Consider the following 10928-nt stretch of genomic DNA (forward strand, 5'->3'; position numbering starts at 1 on the left):
AGGTTTGGTGCAGCTCTCATTAACCTTTTCACTACTTCTGCTCCTTCTAAAGTTGATTATATAACCCCTTCACTACTTCAGATCCATCTAAAGTTAATTATAATTACTTATGGAGTTGTCTAAGTGATTGTATTAAAACAAACGTCATTGGAATGTAAGGGTTAACCGTGATATAGGAACAATGTACTTCATCCCACCCAGCGTAAGACGGTTTTATTCAATCGAGAAACACCCACAGGAGCAGACAGTTTACAATGTGAACGAACCCCTTGCCTAAAGTGACTTTTCTCAAAATTCTATTCTTTGTACTACCATATAATTATATTCAGTAAGAGGAGAGCACCCTGGCAGCTGAGGGGTTAGCAATGGCTATATCTGATCCCTGCATTTCGAAAAGTGTCTCAGAATGAGTAAGATTTTCAGAGATAACCAGGAGTATAAATAAGCACAGCACACCTGGACAACACGATTCGACAAGAGAACTCTGTGAAACAGAGATGCTCAAGGTAGACCTAAAATTATTCTTGTGCCAATAACATGGTTAATCCTAAGTCCATTTACGCTCCTGGAAGCACTCTGTTATTAGGCAACGCTTAAGGTTAAGTGAGCACTTCCTCTTCGTCATCCTCTTCATCTCGTCTACTAGGATAAAGGCCCTGCCTTGCACACTCCTGGCACAAGCTGTGAAGTGGGAAAAATGTATCTTCGAAGTGATCGGGCAATATTGTGGGCAGGAAATGGACACCTTGTATTTCATTCCAAATAGCGTCAGACGATTTTCTCACTATGAAGAGAATCCACCGTTTCTGAAGAGTTTCTTCCTCAATGGGCTCTCTTCTAATTTTCTTTTCTTTTTTCTTTCATCACCACAGTAATATACTATTTTAATCCTTTCTCTTCCACTATTTTCCTTAAGCCTTTCGTTTTGTCCCTTCCTTCCTGCATTCTCTCACCTTCAGTTTTTACACAAGCCCTCTTATGGTCGCGTCAACTCTAGTTATTTTTTCTGGCAAACTTCAAACGATTTGATTCAGCTGAGGGGGAATATGAGCCTCAGATTGGTAAAATTTCCACCATTCCCTATCATGGTAGGAGAAACTGTAATAATGTTCCAGCTAATGGAAGACGATTTATTTCAGCTGAGAGTAAGCATAAGAGCCAGAGTTGTTAATTAATCTGTTCTCTTCCATCCTCCATCTTAGGTCTTTCCTTGTATCCCCTGTTTTTTCCTCTCACTCTCAGTTCCTCCATTATCTTATTCCACTCACGTCGTCACTATTTTTTTTAAATCGCTTTTGCTGTCTCATTCATCTCTCTTGTCACACTCCATTCTTTACCAGGCTTATCTTTTCCGGCCTCTTTCCTCCATCCTTCCTCACTCTCTCACGTCCTTCGTCAGTTATTGCCTCCTCGACTTTCTGTACTCTTTCTATGTTCTCTTCTTTCTTGCTATGCGTGTGGTCAGTGTCCCATTTCCTCCGCTCCTCTCCCTTCCTATCTTCTATCCGTCCTTTTTTCTTCCTTCCTCTCACCCAACGCATGTTCTTTTCCCTCTTTTTTTCTCCCTTCTCTTCATTTTCCTTCTTCTTTTCCTTCTTTCCTTCCTTAAGTTCATTCTTCTTGTCTCCTTTCCCCCTCTTATCTTCCTTTCTTTCACCCTCCCCATTTTCTTTCCCCATTTCTTCATTTTTTATAAGTCATATTCTCTTCTCCCTTTCCTTCCTTCCTTTAATTCCTGTTATTTTCTTTACCCTCCCTATGCTTCCTTCCTTTCAGTTTCCGTTTCTTCTTTACCCCATTTCCTTCCTTCCTTTCACCCTTCCTATCATCTTTGCTCCTTTCTTCCTTCCTTTCACCCTCCCTCTCCTATACTCTCTCATTTTTCTTCCTTCTTCTCAACCTCCTTTTATTCTCAACCTGCTTATCTTCTACTGCCTACTTACTCTCCGCCTCCCATCACTTTCTTTCCTTTGCTTTTCCACTTAAACATTTTCTTCACAAATCTTTCCTCCCACTTTCCTCTCCCCGCCTCCTTCCCTCACGTGTTATCTTATCTCCCCCTCCCTTATCTCTTCCCCAGAGGTAAACACCCCACACCAACTTCTCACTAGGTTTTGCTTATGTCTAATTAATATGTTTTCCGCGTTCAGCTTGCATTTGGAGATGTGATATTTACTCCGTTATTTTATAAGGGTTTGCATCGGAGAGAAAGTGAGATGTATTATTTGTGGTATTATTATTATTATTATTATTATTATTATTATTATTATTATTATTACTGTTATTATTATTATTATTATTTTTGTTATTATTATTATTATCATCATCATCATCATAATCATCATCGTCATTATCATCATCGTCATTATCATCATCGTCATTATCATCATTATTATTATTATTATTATTATTATTATTATTGTCATTATTAAACCCGTGCTTGCAAAGGGAGATACGGCATTACACATACGTTTAACTCGGGAGCCAGGCAAAGAGTAAATCCATTGCTTTTTAGAACAACACATCAAAGGTCATGATCAACTTGAATAATTTTTATCCGATTTAGAGCAAGCTTTGTGGAAGTGTTGAAAGTAACGCAAGAAGAAAAAAAAGCACAGTCAGCCAAAAGTCAAAGTCACATGGAAAGGTCAAAGGCGAAGGTCACAGTACAAAGTCTCACGGTAAGGTGAACTCTGGATCTGATTTTGAATGAAACTTGGTGGAAGAGTTAAAGGTCAGACAAGAACCAAGGGATTCAATTTCGAGAGCAATCAGTCAGAGGTCAAGGTCACAGAGCGAGGTCATAGTTCGACTTGAGTGCTTGTGTGTGAAGAAAATATATCAAACAATCTTTATTCCTTTTTAACCGAAGCTGGTTGAAGGACTTTTTGGTTAGCCAGCAGATTGTTATTTTTTTTCTTTAGAACAATGGGTCAAAGGTCGTGGTCACATAGCAAGGTCAGTTTAAAGTTTTTGTCCGATTTATAGCATATTCTGTGGAAGTGTTCAGGATAACGCAATGACAAAGTGATTTCGATCTGAGAATACCCAGCCAGTGGTCAAGGTCACATTAATTAAGGTCAAGGTCACAGAGAAACTATGGTCAAGGTCACATGGAAACTTAGGTCAAGGTCACATGGAAACTATGGTCAAGGACACAGGGAAATTAAGGTTAAGGTCATAGGGAAATTAAGGTCAAGGTCGCATAGGAAGGTCAACTCAAACAATGGTGATCCGATTTGAGTCAAACTTTGTGGAAAGGTTAAGAGTCACGAAAGAATGGAATACTTCGATTGTTTGGGCAATAGTTCGAAGGGCAAAATCACAGGGCGACGGTAGATGTTCAGCTAGTAAATAAATTGATGGGCACGGGTATTGCACCATGTAAGTACTACTGCTACTACTACTACTACTAGCACAGTTAGTAGTACTAGTAGTAGTAGCAGTAATAGTAGTAGTAAGAAGAAGAAGAAGAAGAAGAAGAGGAATTAGAAGAATAGTAAAGGCCAGGAACACTAATAGGGTGCAGTATCTGCGAGTTCACCAATTGTTCCAAAGGCCGAATGTTTGACTTTACCGTGTAACCTTGACCTTCTACCGATTGCTGTCAAAATCGAATCTCTTTATTCTTGCTTTAACTCGAAACTTTAAGCTGATCTTGTCTTGTGACCTTAACTTTTGATATTCCCTTTGATCTTTACATTTAATTGCTCTCAAAATCTAATATCCTACGTTCTTTTCTTAAACTGTACTCTTCCCCAAAGTTCGGTGGAAATCGGATAAAAAATTCAGGTTGACCTTGCACGAGCAAGTCAGTTACGATGTCCTTGCAGCGGAAGTTCCAATTTTCATTTAACGATGCCCCCGTCCTCCTACTGGCTATTAAATTTTAAACTTTGAGAATTCTTGCAGGGCTCACTGAGGGATTCATTTGCAATGCAATTTGTCTATCTGGAGAAAAGTTAATTGTAATTTTGTCTCATCTTGCCCTTGGATGGAGTCCACGCTGCTTCGCTCTTTTCACATCTCATATTCACTCCAAAAGCATCAGTAAAAAGTGGAAGTACACGCAAGCCGTTATCGAAACGACTACTGCAACCAGCCTTACAAAATGTGAAATGCTGTACTAATCAGGCGATACTTAACTGTTCTGGTTTCACCAGACACAAACCTGGTGCATTGTGCTCCACAGCAACAATCCAACACACCATTCCCACCCCACCATTACGAACATCGCCTACACCACCACCACTTCACCACCATCATAAACACCCTCTCTCCACTATCACCTTCACCCAACCACACCATCACAAGTATCCAATCGCTTCAAAACCATCACAACCACAACTCAACAACACACCATGCCACACCATCACCAACACCACATCACACAACACTAAACCACACCAAACCACGCCAGACCAAACCACACCACACCACACCACGCCACTTCCATTATCACCATGCCATTACCAAATCCCCCCTCATCTCACCATCACCATCAACAACATCACTAGCATGTGTGACCCCTGGGAGGGCCCTGACCCTCTCGCGCCTCAACGCAATTACACGGCCGGGAAAGGACGTCACAACCACCTTAACACAATTGTGCTTTACAGTCAGGATTTAACTGTAATTCGCAGCGACAACCGAAAGTTACTGGAGTGAGTGAAGTTCTCTCTCTTTCAGAAATAAAAAAATTCTTACTATTCTTACCTATGACATCTGGTTCTGTATTTATGAAGTTTATTCACATCAGTTTTATAAGAATGTTGTTTATCCCTTTATCTTCACTTATACATCTATCGAGCACTTCACAACCAAACTAGAGTAATTGAAAAGGTAAAAAATGCTAAAGACAGAGCGACAAATAACAATACTAAGCCGCGAGAGATTCTTGCTGATCCTGATACTTAACTAAGGTAAATGGTAAGGTGCTTCACCAAGGTAAAAGTCATCCTAGGTTCCTTCTGTCGTACTGGCCTTTCCTTTCATGTCAAGACGGACCGTACAAGAAGTGGCGTCTGGAAGTTAAATTATGCCTTCACAGCAATCCCTACTTTAATGCAAATCTACCTTATATATATTAAAAGTATTGCCTGTCTGTACTGATAACAGGGGAGAAAGAAAAGAAAAAGAAATAGCAAACATTAAGACGATATTCATGGACTTGGAATTTCTCAGGCAACTAATACATGTGTAATCATCATAAAGCGACAGTGGATGAGATGGATAAGGCATTTCACTAACGTACCGTAAATCACACTATACGGGCGTAAAATGTCGATCATCTTCATCCAGAATTAATCAGCCTTCAATACACAAATAACCTGATAGCATCCAGAGTCGAAGCTGCTAAATAACTCTCATTTAGCCAGGACATATTGGGTTCGTATCTGCCTGGACGCGATAAGTTAATTGCCAAGGGAAGATAAGAGAGAGAGAGAGAGAGAAAGAGAGGGGGGAGGGGTATTTTATGCAATGTGATATTCCTTTGTGTTTACTTGATTACTACATTAGACATCATAACTACTTACGTTCACTTCTTTAAATATTGGTTTAGTAAAATTTAAATGTGAAATGCTAGTTTTGCAAATTAATTCTTCGTGTTCAGTTACGGAGTTGAAAAGGAAAATAAGTGGTCAGTATTCAGATTATCATGCACAGTTAGGTTTCCCTTATTTCTCTCTCTCTCTCGGGGGCGCGGTAGCACAGTGGTAGCGCGCTGAGCTTGTGATCGGGAGGTTGCAAGTTCGAGCCTCGCCCGGGCTACCGTGCCGGGAGGGGTAGCTCCCTCTGTAACCCCAGCGGGGCTATATGGCCTTAGTTGCTTAGCTCGGGGAATTCATTTCTCCATTTCTCTCTCTCTCTCTCTCTCTCTCTCTGACTATTTATGTATGTTGCGTATATCGGATGTCTGTGTTTTCGTTGTGAAAATATATACATTTAGCTAACTAAAGCACGAAAACTGAGGGAAACTGGTTCGTTCAGTGCACTCCGATTATCTGACTGGTTCAATTTCCTTCGCTTTTCCCAAAACTTTCGACAGTTTTGCTGATACTTTCATGCATATTGGAAAAAGGCAACACCCAGTGAATTTAAAACCCCATTTCCCTCATATCTGAAAATAATAAAGAAGCTCTAAGAACCTAGTAATGTATTCTCCCATTTAAAAGCAGGAAAAGACGAAAGTTTAAACATTTATTCCTTGCCTTTTCCCAGCCTGATGAAAGAATTGCTCCGAAGGTTTCTTTGGTTTTTGAATCCCAAGGCGAGCCAAAAGTGAGTGGAAGCGAGTCGAAGCAAGGATTCATGTTCTTAAAAGCTTAGTGTTGCTCCAAAATACTTTGACTGCCTCTAGAGCTCCGTCCACCAGGCTACGAAAAAAATAATTGGAATTTGTTGATTTTGGCCACTTGTGTGTTTAATTTTCAGAATGGCAGTGTTAACATCCATCTTCGTATTTATCTCTCCGTCTTCATCTCCAGGTAGTCTTGCGCCACTGTAAGTACAAGCAATGCTGTAATGGAGGGGAACGAATGGTGGGAAGTGTGCTCTCCCACTAATAAAGTCCTTTGTAGCATTTTGTCTTTTTTTTTGTGATATTACATGCATCCAGCCCAAACTTTGCAGTATATCTCCTGGACTGGGTGACTGTCAGTGTGTGTGTGTGTGTGTGTGTGTGTGTGTGTGTGTGTGTGTGTGTGTGTTAACATTTTCCTTGTAGATGCCACTACAGTGTTAATACCCATCCCATCATATTCTGTACCACAACTGTACCACCCAACTTCTAAATGTCACAGAGTTCTCTCTCTCTCTCTCTCTCTCTCTCTCTCTCTCTCTCTCTCTCTCTCTCTCTCTCTCTCTCTCTCTCTCTCTCTCTCTCTCTCTCTCTCTCTCTCTCTCTCTCTCTCGACGTTCTGATCTTTTGGTACTTCTTTGCCACCCTGTATACCATGGTGAAGGTGGCGTTGTCTTCCTAGCCTTGGTGGGAGTAGAGCTGGGAGGCTATAATCCCAGGTCAATCTTCTCTATTCGGGACGAACGAGGGAGGCAGGACTGATGGAGAAGGGGAACGAGAAGGACGAGGACTAGGACGAGGAGACGCAGGAGGAGGAGAAGGCCTGATGAAGTGGGGGTTTGGTGGAGGAATGGATGTTTGCTGGTGGTTAGACGAGGTTCTGGTGGACAAGAGACGTGACAGGTGATGGAGAACGATGAAGCCGGGTAGAAAACTTCTAAGTCTTGGTGAAAGCAGATGAGGTGGTAAAAATGATGGAGAATTAACAGTTTGATGGAGATAGTGGATTTTGATGGAGGAGAGATGGAGGAGTCGAGGTCAGTTTGGTTGAGTATTGGAAGCTTGGTGGAGGTAACTGAGGTTCTGGTGGAGTGGAGGTGGAGAAGGGGAGATTTTGGATGGAGGAAGAGATGTACGAATTGCATAAGAATATATTAACGCCTCGGATACATAAATGTGCTTTTTTTAGGAAAAGGTGTTTAGAAGCACCCTTAACCAGCGAAAGTTTAATAGCTTGCCAAAGGACTTATTTTTTAAACTTTCTCACACCAGTTACATCCCTATTTCTCCACCATCCTTCCTCCCTTTGCATCCCAATCATCTCTCTCTCTCTCTCTCTCTCTCTCTCAACTTTTTCCCCATTCCCTCCCCCCCTCCTCCCCTACCTCCACCATTCTCCCTGCCTCTAATGGTCCAGCCTTGACCCTCACGCCCTCCACACCATTTCCATGCCTCACACATTCTCATATTACCGCCCTTCACCGTGCGATATTTTTTTTTCCTTTTTATAATGATGTTCCGGCGCTCAGTATCAATGTCAGGAGACGATGTGACAGACTCCTCGTTCTCTGATTTAACAGGTGAGCTTAGTGTACTGTGCGTGACAAGAGGATTCCCTGTACAGTACACGAAATCAAGCTCCTGTACATGCAAGCAGCCTACATGTGCGCGAAACCAGCCACCGTGTACATTTAAGAAAGCTAAGTACACACACAAACAACCTCCACATAAAAGGAATACAAAAGTCGTGTACACATAAGCAACCTCCATGTATACGGTAAAGACCCGCATAATACCTCCGTGTACACGCAAGGAACCTCAGTGTACATGCAAGCAGTCTCCGTGTCCACGCAAACAAGTCCCTAGCACACACAAATAACCTCCGTGTACACGCAAACAGTCTCCGTGTGGATATAATCATTCTCCGCGTACTCACCAGCATCTCTCTGTACACGCTAACAACTTCCATGTATAGTCACCCCGGCATCCTATTGTACACACTATAGTAACCCTCGTGCACACAACAGCAACCCTCTGTATACACCAGCAACCCTCGTGTATCCGCCAACAACACCCGTTTTGGTTGGTCGGTCAAATCCGGATTCCCCACAGAGGCAAATTGGATTTTCTCTCGGACTAAAGGTACAGCACGAAAAGGAGAAAAGAAAAAAAAAAAGTGTGACTTTCCTGTAGCCTCTAGCACACAGATCAAACGTAACTGCATATCTAAAATTTGTGTTATAAAATTTTACCCATTCACGGACATTCACCTATACAAGAACCTTTCACCCATTCAAGAGCATTTCACCTGTTCAAGAACGTTTCGCCTATTCAAGGTCATTTCAGCCCAAAAACAAGTGTTATGTCTTACTCTTCCTTTCTCTACATGATTTTTACTCAGCTTTTTGAATGGAGAGGTTTCAGGTAGATATATATTTCCTCTCACCAAAATAGGTCACTCCGATGAGGCATTTTTCAGTCAATTCTTGCTTCCCACAGACTACTTAATTAGGCTTATAGGAGAGTTTTCCAACTGGAGGGGATAGTTACAGCCTTCAAAATGCGATGCCTTTCTTAAGTTGAATAAAATCGTCTTTCTTACGCAAGTATGTGGGGAAATGTGTCATGGGTCAGAAGGGGTTAAGCTGAATAAAACCTAGGATAGCAGCAAGTAAAAATAAAATTAACAATAAAATAACGCACTCGGATTGAAAGGGATTGAAGCAAAATAAATAGCGCTGTAAAACCAACCTCAGAATTATTTAATAACCCACACGCAGGCCGGAGGAAGGCGAGAGTTGTGGCCTCATTAAAGCTGCAGAATATTAACCTGAGGTATGAAAGCGTAGTTATGAAATTGGGAGAAAAATTATGCCACGTTGAGGGGTCTGCCTGGAGTTTTTATATTTTCTGTAGTTTGTGTGTGTGTGTGTGTGTGTGTGTGTGTGTGTGTGTGTGTGTGTGTGTGTGTGTGTGTAACAGACAGACAGACAGACAGACAGGCAGAGACAGAGACAGAGAACATTTACCCTTATGCTCTATTTTTCCGGTCTTCTCACATATTAATCATTCCGTCAGTAAGTCAGATAATCTCTCTCTCTCTCTCTCTCTCTCTCTCTCTCTCTCTCTCTCTCTCTCTCTCTCTCTCTCTCTCTCTCTCTCTCTCTCTCTCTCTCTCTCTCTCTCTCAAAACTCCCTAGAACTCGAACTAAGGAGGTCTCTTAGCAAGGCTCCTTTTCCCTTCTGCCTCCCCCGATTCCTTTCATCCCTTGTGAGGTAAACTTTATCCCGTTCACAAGGAAAGTATTCTATGTAGAAGCTCGGCAAAACTTGGAAAATTCTACCTGGAAATACTTTTACTGCCCCAAGTTGTTCCTTTTATAGTAATCTGACTACCAAGGAGATCCTGAAGGCGGGACACAGTAATGAAATTAAACCGTAATTGGAGGTGGTAGTCACGGAAGAAAAGTTACTGCTTTTGTAATGGACGTAATTTCAAACTCACTTTGCGACAGGGAAAAGATTATCTGAATTTTGTTACAACTGACGTTACTGATATTTCGCAAGGCCCTCCAGCTTCATAAACAACACTCCCACTAATACTACCACCACACTAGAGGCAGCCCTAACATATATTTAGATTGGGTAATACTACCGCAGCGATTGTATGTGAGGGCTTTTGATGTGTAGGACTGCTGGATCTCAGACAACAAACTAACAAGTCTATGCACAGAATCGAAAAAAAAAAAAATGCTTGCTATATACATCACGTTGTCAACAGAATATTAGAGATAGTTAAATTCTGTACTTATCACCTTTCATTACTTCTTGCGTAAATATTCATATGATTTACCAAAAGACTACGTTTGGCTTCAGTAGGAGTATTATACCATAAAGTGTTTTTCTGCAAATGAGTTAAATATCCAGTGCGAAAAAGCAAACGATTTCGTATTCCACTCTGGGTTGCAGATATATAACTAACAAATAGACGCATGATGGTCTAGTGTGTCAAGGCGTTACAACCGGATGTGACACTTAAATGGTTTTAATGTAAAGAGAGATTGGCGAATACTGTTCATTTAATGCAGCTCAGGGATAGGACACTGGCAACTCTTGACTGCAGTGTTTTGACTAAGTAGCCAAGGTTGATGGTCTTACGTGTTTCTTAGGGTAATAAATGTATAATGCCGTAAAAACAGAAGCTTTAGTAACGTTTCAAAGATGTGCAGAAAAACTCTCTATGCTTTGAATACAACTCAAGCGTTTTTACGGATAGTTCAAGCACTCATTTTTGTAAACTAATTATTATCAACAGCTTCCTAAGATTCATCTGAACGAACTTCAGTGTTAATGATATATAAGTCGGCTCGAAAACTGTTTGTCTTTACTATGATTTCTGTAATATAATCTTTTCTAATAGCACCGTCTAGCCACCGTCTTTTAAAAATCTCTCCAAATTTGATTGTAGCTTACTGGACCTATTATAATCGTACATGTACAGTAATTTGTATAAGACAATATTGCTAAATCTTTTTCACCTTTATTATTACATTTTCCAAGTAGTTTTACAGAATTTGTAACTCTCTCTCTCTCTCTCTCTCTCTCTCTCTCTCTCTCCAGTAACACA

Source organism: Coenobita brevimanus, chromosome 80 (genome assembly GCF_032717465.1).
Source record: "Coenobita brevimanus isolate Jiangsu-jjx chromosome 80, ASM3271746v2, whole genome shotgun sequence".
NCBI lineage: Eukaryota > Metazoa > Arthropoda > Malacostraca > Decapoda > Coenobitidae > Coenobita > Coenobita brevimanus.